We start from the raw sequence: 10,790 nt of genomic DNA on the forward strand, positions 1-10,790 counted from the left end.
CGAGCAGATCGTTCGAAGGGCGCTCCAATTTCAGTGTGAGTATTTTAATTTATTGTTTTCTTTTATTTTCAGGACGGAAGGATGTGCAAGCAGCCAATTTGGGTGAGTATTATTTACCATAATTTATGGGTGTCTTGATTATCGTTGTAAGTTATAATTTTCTTTCTTTTTAGGAAGTGGTGGCTGTGCGTAAGAGTTGGATGTGGACGTCACATCGCTCAAGGGCAAGGAAAGGATGGGCTTAAAATTAGATAAGTGTCTGTTATTTTCTAATTTGTTTTTTGACTAATTTGAGTATTTTTTTAGATACTCAATCTCCATTCTGTGGCAAAGAAGTCGGCATGGGCTGGTCCCCTGCAGCATGCTGTCGCCAGGATGCAGCGGGCTGATCGAGCAGGGCCCGGCGAGCAGATCTGCAGTGGGAGCTCCACTTTCAGTGTAATAGTAAAATTGCTGCATTTGCGTGGCAGTGGTCAGTGTATTGATTTAGGTTTTAATATATTTTCTGTTCTTTTCAGGTCTACAGGGCAGGGAGGTGCAAATAGGGTGGCTGATATTTTTGGTGAGAATTTAAGTCAGCTTAATGGGTCACAAAGCTCATTCTATAATATTTTTGCAGGACGAAAGTTGTCAGCCAATGGTGCGCTGGGAATAATTTAATAACATATGAGAGAAGTCGCCGAGATGATTTAAGGACTCTTGAGGTTTCAGGTAGAGGATTTTGGAATTGCGGGTGTTTTGGATTATATATTAATTTTTATTTTCTTTAATTTTAAGGTCCATTCGAGAGGAGAAGGACTGAGGGGATCAACTCCAGCCTGCTGCGGTCAAGATGCCCAGTCTTGGAAAAACAGGGCCTGGCTAAGGCCTTGTCGTTGTAATGCCGTGTCAATTGGGGGTAGAGCAGCAGTCGCATTCGTCTTGATTATTTACTATAATTATGTTATTTTAATCCCCTCCTTTGTACTATGAATTAAGTTGTTTGAGAAAGTTTGTTAAAATAAATGTAAGTTGCTGTTAATTTGTTATTTAGTGGTTATTTTTAGACCTCTGGCTTAATTTGAGCTCTAGCAGCTAGGCTGGTTGTAGGTGGACTTTCTCGGCAGGGAGATGTTCGTTTGATCGGCAGCTCCTATGCCTCGTTCATTTTACTATTGTATTGGAGGTTCTCTTGGAACTTCGATAGTGTCTAGTGACTGCGTTTTTGTTCCTGTTTAGCGGTTTTGGCTTTAGTTTGTCTTTTTTGTCTGCTCTGCCGGTATTTTTACGCCACCGATTTAGCCCTTTTTGGATGGCCGCGTCGTGTGAGGAGATCCTGGGCTGGTAGGACCTCGCGTCCTTGTTACTGGCGCGGAATGGGTTGCGCCCTTCTCGCCTAGAGGCTTCCTGGCGTGTAATTGCAGGGGATTGGCTGATGAAGGCTGTGGGAAATTTTTTCGAGGTATCGGGATCTGTTGTTCATTTGCGTAGGCGTTAATTGCTGTGTTCTTGCTTGCTCTAATTTTATTGAAGTCAATATTGTTGACTGCCAGTTTTTTTTTTTCCGCCTTATAGGCGGGGCAGCCTTTGTAGGCACTTATGTGTTCCCCTGAGCAGTTTGCACATGATGCGGGGCTAGATCCGGGCTTGGTGCATTGATTGGAAAAATGGTGCCCAGCGTATTTCATGCACCTTGGCGGCTATGCAGGTGTTTCTTGTGTGCCTGAAACCCTGGCAATTGAAGCACTGGACCGGCTCCCTTGTCTTATTTTTGCCATTCACCTCGATCTTCTGCACGCCAAGTTGCCTCAGCTTTTTGTGGCTGCCGTCGATGGTCGAGGAGATCTCCGCGTCAAAAATTTTCATTGTTACTGGATTGAGCATATTTTTGTCGAAAACGCTTGGAAACGCTTGTCTTCCTGGATATTTCGGCAGGCTGTGAGGGTTTCTTTTTTAGAGTAAGTTTAGAAATGTCCAGTTTGGGATTTAGACTCAGCAAATAATAGTTGCGAGCTGTAATTGTTTTTTGGATTTCACCTTGATTTGTGTCCCTGCTTTTGTCTAGTTGTATTTTTGAGGAGGTTTTCTCCCCATGGTCAATTACATTTACGTTCGGAAACCTCTCTCAGATTTGGCCTGGTTAGTGTAAGAGGGGGTGCCGCTAAGTCAGAATTCGGATGCCGTTTCCTGTCGTCGCTTTCGTTGTAAAACTAGACACTCCTGCTGTGTAGTTAAGTTTTTCCAGCAGCGGCACAATTTCCTTTACATTGTCAACTAGGATGGGGGGTGGGAGTCTGCTGCGGGGCACCACTTGCCAAGGGGGCATGCTGTCGGCAGGACGCTGGGTGGGTGGGGAGTGTAGTGTACGTAGTTCGATAGATTTTTAACTAGTGGGTCTTTTAATAGTGGGTGATAATTACTAATAAAGAGGACCTTGTACTTCCTTCGCTAGGGATGCGCACTCTTGCTATGCTCGGGTCTAGCTCGCCGTAGGTCGGGGTTCTTTTAGCTTAGGATAGTACGAACGCTACTACATTTTAATAAGTGCGTCTTACTCATAAACAATATTCAAAAGTGGATTATCGATTAACAAAAGAAATGGCTTTATATTGATACTAATGATACACGCCGACACGTGTGAAGATAAGCTACAGATTCTGATAAGTATTGGGAATTTTGGATGTTAATGATTCCCTAAGTCTTTACCCTCCCTACCATGACAATGCTACTTAAAATATTTACATTGTCCCTTGGCCAAGTTCATAATAACTCTACCACATATTTAAGAAAGTGTTCAACCTAAGTACTCGACAAACCATTAAATCTATTTATTCACAATTCATTATTTTTCAATATATCTTCAATCATAATTCCATTTATATAAATTCAGTTTAATAAACGGTTTCATTAAATCTCTTTTACAAACTAACAATATTTTTATCTACGCATAATTATCCTAGTCATTCTCTAACTCTTCATTTTTTTTTTATATTCCGTAAGTGAAATAAAATATATAAAAGTAAAGTATAAAGCAAATATATATAAGTAATTGAATATAAAATTAACAAATATAGTTACATAATCTTTAGTCAAATGTAGATATTATTTTAATTAGACGTTCGAGTGGCATTTTGTTAGAATTTTAATATAGGTAATTCATAATAAGGTATTTATCATTGTTGTTGTAGTACTCACGACCTTAAATATCCACTCCATGATGTGCGTAAAGTTGGGCCCAAGTTCACGTTGACAATGTCGAGCTGTAGGTCAAACTTTAAAGGTTCTAATTTAAATTCCTATTCAAATGCCAAAAGTTCCGTCAATCTGCGAGTATTTAATTCATTATAAATCGCAATACAAAAGAAAATCAAGAATCAAAACAAAACACGAAATATAACTGCAGTATTGCAGCGATAAGACCTTAGGAAACCGCTGGCTGCTACGCTGCGTTGCGATAAGACGAAATCACAAAGTTGAACCTCCGTTGGTCATAGGAGATGATCTTCACTGCGTGACGATGATGATGTTCAAATGTAATTAAATCTGCTCCGGTCGTCTAAACTTCTGCATAGCTGAATATCTGGATGAACTCTAGCCTTCCAATACATTTGCCCAGTTATTATTCGGCAGGTGGCCGGTTGCGTAATTTGTTGCTGAAGGTTATGTCGCCTCGTGGCCTCTTCTTGGAGCGACGGGGTTTAAACCATGAGCTGATGCGTGGGTCGACGAGACGGGGGGGGTAGTCGGCTGTAGAGCAATCACATGCTCTTATATATAGGCCTGGTCTTCCTTACGCCTTGGGGTCGAATCTCGTTGCCACTTTCACACACAAATCGAACACGGAAATTTATTGAAATATACCAACTCTTGTTTACATGAGATTGGATATATATATAACTAAATTATATTTGAAGTTAATTGGGCAGCGTCAAAAATGTATGAGCGTTCGCCACGAAGATTTATCCGATACTAATCTAAGCTCTGGGGAAGCTGCATGCTGGTGGTCGCTGTTACAGCTTTTCTTTCCCTAACTGTATAATCGTACGATCATATTCTGTTCTGATTGGTCTAAGACAATTCTCTCGCTTTTTCTTTTACACAAAAGCTGCTATAATTTAGGGCGAGGGTGTCTTGAAGAGTTATTGCAGTGTAAAGTTAAGTTGGTCCCTACACCACAGATAAGGGTAACGAGACTATTTCAAGGAAGCCTTATCTGAAGAAACTCCTTGTTTTCTAGCTTGTATATCCTTCAAATGGAATACTCCTAATTTCTTTCCTCTCTCATCCTCTAATTCATAGTAGTACGAGCTACGTTTCTTATAAACTTTAGCTGGTATAAACACGGGTGCCAATTTACTACTGAATTTCTTTACGGCATTACTTTGTGTAAAGTTTCTAGCATAAACGAAATCGCCGTTTTTAAATTCTATCTGCCGTGTACGTAGGTTGTATCTATTCGCGTTTTCTTCATGGGATCGGTTTATGTTCAGTTTAGCTTGCCGTCTCTGCAGTTCTAAAGCCTCCGGTTTAGATAACCGAGTGTCGTCCGCTAACATATTTAGAGAACGCAGGAGCCTATAGTCCTTGCCGTTAAGGATCATATTTTGTCCAAATGTCAGAAAGTAAGGTTATCCATGAGTTGAGCCTGTTGTTGGCTAACAGTAAACTGTATAAAGTTCATCAACTCTGGTTGAGTACTAAGAGCCATACTGGAATTCGCTGGAGGTTCTGTTAAGATCCTATCCAAATTTCCTCTGTAAGTATTTCTGGTAGACACTCCTCGTCTAGGAGGTGTACCTCGGATCCTGCCTGATCTGGTATTTCTCCTTAATGGGAAAATATCATTATTATCTTGACATTCGCTTACGCCGGATGTGCCAGCTGTTGCAGCATCTAATTCAGCGAACAGAGTGTTATTAGAGTGAGATAAATTCGATTCGTTGCAATCTGCATTGCAAATTGGACATGTTTGTGTGCTTTTTAAGTGGTTTATAATGCACTTTTTATGAAATGTGTGCCTGCACGATGTTGTTGCTGACAAAAGGGTTGGTGCTAAGATTTCTTTACATATGGCCAGCTATTTTCAACGCCTTGTGAAACTTCAACTGCATTACCTGCACTATTCTTCGCTGCCATATTATTGTTGTTAAGATATGTTGTAATTATTTGGTTTGTCTTTCTTTATGTCGATCACTTCTATCAGAATCTTAGTTGTATCTCTATTTGTTAGTGGATTGTAGCTGGTCTATTGCCTCATGCTTTTATTCACTTGAAAATCGGACAATATACGGACTTATTGAAGTGTAAGTATAATGTATTCCAGAAAAATCAAATTGTAAATAAAGTTGAGTAAAGAAACGTATGGTGATGAGTTCCTGTGGATTCGAAACAGTTCCACTTGGTCGATCAATTCTCTTTCAAATTGAATCGCATGTTCCTAAGTTTTACTATCCCTTCCAAATAGATACTCTCAATCCAATATGTTAATTTATAGGAATTAGTTATATTGTGTTTTAACTGTGGATGGATTACTTTAGAGCTTAGTGTGCTATGACAAGTTAAGGACTTTTCGAGCTTCACATCTGAGCCGAAAATGTATAGTACTTGTCGAGCTCCACTCGTTGGGCTTCAAAAATGTGTAGTGTATTTTCTCGAGCCCCACGTTGGGCGCCAAAAATGTGTAGTGTACGTAGTTCGATAGATTTTTAACTAGTGGGTCTTTTAATAGTGGGTGATAATTACTAATAAAGAGGACCTTGTACTTCCTTCGCTAGGGATGCGCACTCTTGCTATGCTCGGGTCTAGCTCGCCGTAGGTCGGGGTTCTTTTAGCTTAGGATAGTACGAACGCTACTACATTTTAATAAGTGCGTCTTACTCATAAACAATATTCAAAAGTGGATTATCGATTAACAAAAGAAATGGCTTTATATTGATACTAATGATACACGCCGACACGTGTGAAGATAAGCTACAGATTCTGATAAGTATTGGGAATTTTGGATGTTAATGATTCCCTAAGTCTTTACCCTCCCTACCATGACAATGCTACTTAAAATATTTACATTGTCCCTTGGCCAAGTTCATAATAACTCTACCACATATTTAAGAAAGTGTTCAACATAAGTACTCGACAAACCATTAAATCTATTTATTCACAATTCATTATTTTTCAATATATCTTCAATCATAATTCCATTTATATAAATTCAGTTTAATAAACGGTTTCATTAAATCTCTTTTACAAACTAACAATATTTTTATCTACGCATAATTATCCTAGTCATTCTCTAACTCTTCATTTTTTTTTTATATTCCGTAAGTGAAATAAAATATATAAAAGTAAAGTATAAAGCAAATATATATAAGTAATTGAATATAAAATTAACAAATATAGTTACATAATCTTTAGTCAAATGTAGATATTATTTTAATTAGACGTTCGAGTGGCATTTTGTTAGAATTTTAATATAGGTAATTCATAATAAGGTATTTATCATTGTTGTTGTAGTACTCACGACCTTAAATATCCACTCCATGATGTGCGTAAAGTTGGGCCCAAGTTCACGTTGACAATGTCGAGCTGTAGGTCAAACTTTAAAGGTTCTAATTTAAATTCCTATTCAAATGCCAAAAGTTCCGTCAATCTGCGAGTATTTAATTCATTATAAATCGCAATACAAAAGAAAATCAAGAATCAAAACAAAACACGAAATATAACTGCAGTATTGCAGCGATAAGACCTTAGGAAACCGCTGGCTGCTACGCTGCGTTGCGATAAGACGAAATCACAAAGTTGAACCTCCGTTGGTCATAGGAGATGATCTTCACTGCGTGACGATGATGATGTTCAAATGTAATTAAATCTGCTCCGGTCGTCTAAACTTCTGCATAGCTGAATATCTGGATGAACTCTAGCCTTCCAATACATTTGCCCAGTTATTATTCGGCAGGTGGCCGGTTGCGTAATTTGTTGCTGAAGGTTATGTCGCCTCGTGGCCTCTTCTTGGAGCGACGGGGTTTAAACCATGAGCTGATGCGGGGGTCGACGAGACGGGGGGGTAGTCGGCTGTAGAGCAATCACATGCTCTTATATATAGGCCTGGTCTTCCTTACGCCTTGGGGTCGAATCTCGTTGCCACTTTCACACACAAATCGAACACGGAAATTTATTGAAATATACCAACTCTTGTTTACATGAGATTGGATATATATATAACTAAATTATATTTGAAGTTAAATGGGCAGCGTCAAAAATGTATGAGCGTTCGCCACGAAGATTTATCCGATACTAATCTAAGCTCTGGGGAAGCTGCATGCTGGTGGTCGCTGTTACAGCTTTTCTTTCCCTAACTGTATAATCGTACGATCATATTCTGTTCTGATTGGTCTAAGACAATTCTCTCGCTTTTTCTTTTACACAAAAGCTGCTATAATTTAGGGCGAGGGTGTCTTGAAGAGTTATTGCAGTGTAAAGTTAAGTTGGTCCCTACAGGAGGCATTCCCAGATGGCGCCAGAGGGTTGCATGCACGCTTGCAAAGACGCTTGTCTTTCCGGAAATTTCGGCAGGCAGTGTGGGTTTCTTTTTTAGGCTAAGTTTAGAGATATCCGGTTTGGGATTTAAACTCAGCAAACAAGCTCTGCGAGTTGTAATTGTTTGTTGGATTTCCCCTTGATATTTGTCCCTGCTTTTATCTAAAAGTATTTGTGAGGAGGTTTTCTCCCCATAGTCAATAGAAATTGCTTTGATATGTCGTGCGTCTGTGTAGTTAAGAGAGGGACAATAAGAGCGTGTGTGAAAGTGAGGGGAAATGTCATGCCGATCTTGGTGGAGGTGCTGAGGTTTTTCTCCATGCTATTATCTCTGTGTGGCAGTGTGGGGAATATCCCCAAGGCGTTGTACCTTAAGCCGTCTTTAGTGCGGCTGTATTAGTGAGCGAGTCAATTGCTGAAAGGCTCTCTCTTCGGGCAACGTCATGGCAGTGGGAACAGTGGCCTTAGTATGGGTTACTGTGGTGAGTACGTTCCCCAAGCCTGTGTGCGGAGGGGAAAGCAAAGAGACGCCACCTTTCGCGCCAATGGTATCTTCACTAGTATTGGTGAGCGTGAGGGGGTTTACTTGGGCATTTTGGGTGTTCTCACTCTCTTTCCCCTTATGTGAAAGGGAATGGGCAGTTTTTATGGCGGTTTTGGGAGGGTTTTTAATGCTTTTATTTTTTTTTAACCGCGAAATCAATTTATCTAGGTCTGAAATGCTGATGCTTATTTGGGAGTTTTCTGAGCCTTGTGACATGGACGAGATAATTGAGAGAATCTCGTCGTCAGACAGAGCGTCGGGAAATAGGGTATTTCGCATGGTATTTAAAGATTTTCTTTTTTTTTTTTAAATTTAAAATCGATACATGTAGGTATAAATACCCTGGCTTTTAGATTGTAGCGGGTCCTCGAGTTGAGTCTTCTCCGTTTTGTATTGGCTCCCTGTCTCCTATAGTTTCGCTGGTAGCAGTTTTCCTCTTTCTCCAGTTTATAGCACCTCTTCTCCTTTTAGTTATGCTGACACTTTCTTTGATTGTGTGGGTTGCCGAATTTTCGCGGTTTAATTCTTTTGCGTTTGAGTGTCTTTTATTATTGTTTAATTGTTTCTTCACTTTGAATACGTTTACTTTGTGATTTGACTTTGGCTGTTCTTCACTTTGGCTATTCTTCACTTTTAAATTTGTTTATTTGTTTAATTTATTTTATTTATTTGTTAATTAATTCATTTATTTATTTGTTTATTTAAAATTTATTTATTTATATTTAATTACTTTGTTAACTTTCACTTCATTTTTTTTTTTAATTTTTTCATTTGCATGGTGGAGGGACGTTTTTTTTTTTCATTTGCATGGTGGAGAGACGGAGCTATTACTTTGCATGGTGGAGGGACGGAGCAGAATCAATTTATTCTGAATCGTTTCCACAATTTATTTGCCTTTGATTACATAGGTATGCAATATATAGGTACAAGTATTTACATTTTTGAATTTAACTTTGTGGAGGTGAGTTTTGGAGTTGGACAATAATGTTAGTGAAAAGTCAGTATGCTAGGTTAGTATTTTCTTCTGCTTGTACATTGGCGTGAGTTGGTAACATTAATTTTGCATTGTTTGTTTACATTTTGAGTTTTTCAAAGAATTTACAAGGAATTTACAATTGTGTTTATTTTTCTTCATTACGAGTTGCCGCCTCCGTCAACCTGTGGATCAGTCGGTGTTGCTGGCGGTGCCTGTGGGTGGGGAAACGTCTCCCCATAGTGAGTCCCTGAGCGCTGTCTGGGCCGCTGCATTTCTGGCCGCCGCGCCGTGGGCGGCAGCTGGGAGCCGCCGGGCCAGGAAATTATTGACGTGAGTCGTCGCGTCGACAGGATATGAATTGCATCGAACGAAATTGAGTGAGTATTATTTACAATAGATTATGGGTGTCTTGATTATCTTTTTGAGTAATAATTTCCTTTCTTTTTAGGAAGTGGTGGCTGTGCGTAAGATTTGGATGTAGCCGTCACACCGCTCAAGGACATGGAAAGGATGATCTTGGGATTAGATAAGTGGCTGGTTATGTTTCTAATTTGTAATTGACCGATTTGATTATTTTTCTATATTTTCAGTCTTCGTCCTGAGGCAGGGAAATGGACCTGGGTGAGTCCCTTGCATCATGCTGTCGCCAGGATGCCGCGAGCAGATCGAGCAGAGCCCGGCGATCCCGGCGGTGGGAGCTCAATTTCATTGTGACTAGGAATTTCTGCGCTCGCTGGCAGTATTCCCGGTGTTTGCCGCCAGCAAGACACGGCTGCAGGGTTGGTTTAGGGCCCTTCAGGGTGTCTTGGGGCAGAGTTTCGGGAGGCCCACCTTATGTTTGCAGGTGTTTTAATTTATATTTTAATTTTTTGTTTTATTTCTTTTCAGGTCTGCAGGAGCTGAAGATGGCTTTTGTATTGGAAATTCTTTTTGCCCTGATGGATGGATGTGCGTGCAACCAATTTGGGTGAGTATTAATTACAATAATTTATGGGTGTCTTGATTATCATTGTAAGCTATAATTTCCTTTCGTTTTAGGAAGTGGTGTCTGTGCATAGTAGTTGGATGCAGACGTCACATCGCTTAAGGACAAGGAAAGGATGAGCATAAAATTAGATAAGTGGGTGTTATTTTTCTAGTTTTGTTTTTTCTTTTTGACTAATTTGAGTGTTTTTTCTAGATTCTCAATCTCCGTCCTGTGGCAGGGAACTCGGCCTGGGTGGGTCCCTTGCAGCATGCTGTCGCCAGGATGCAGCGGTCTAATCGAGCAGGGCCCGGCGACCAGTTTTGCGGTGGGAGCTCCACTTTCAGTGTGATTAGGAAAATTTCTGCATTTGTGTGGCAGTAGTCAGTGTTTTGATTTAGATTTTAATTTATTTTCTTTTCTTTTCAGGTCCACAGGGCAGGGAGTTGCAAATTGGGTGATCTTTGGTGAGAATTTCAGTCGACTTAATGGGTCACAAAGTTCATTCTATTTTTGCAGGACGAAAGTTAACAGACCAATGGTGCGCCGGGTACACTTGGGTAATCTTCTGCTATGACTCTAGGCTTTAATTAAACTCTAGCAGCTAGGCTGGTTGTAGGTGGACTTTCTCGGCAGGGAGATGTTCGTTTGATCGGCAGCTCCTATGCCTCGTTCATTTTACTATTGTATTGGAGGTTCTCTTGGAACTTCGATAGTGTCTAGTGACTGCGTTTTTGTTCCTGTTTAGCGGTTTTGGCTTTAGTTTGTCTTTTTTGTCTGCTCTGCCGGTATTT

The sequence above is a fragment of the Drosophila erecta genome, unplaced genomic scaffold, assembly GCF_003286155.1.
Source record: "Drosophila erecta strain 14021-0224.00,06,07 unplaced genomic scaffold, DereRS2 tig00000298-arrow-arrow-pilon, whole genome shotgun sequence".
NCBI lineage: Eukaryota > Metazoa > Arthropoda > Insecta > Diptera > Drosophilidae > Drosophila > Drosophila erecta.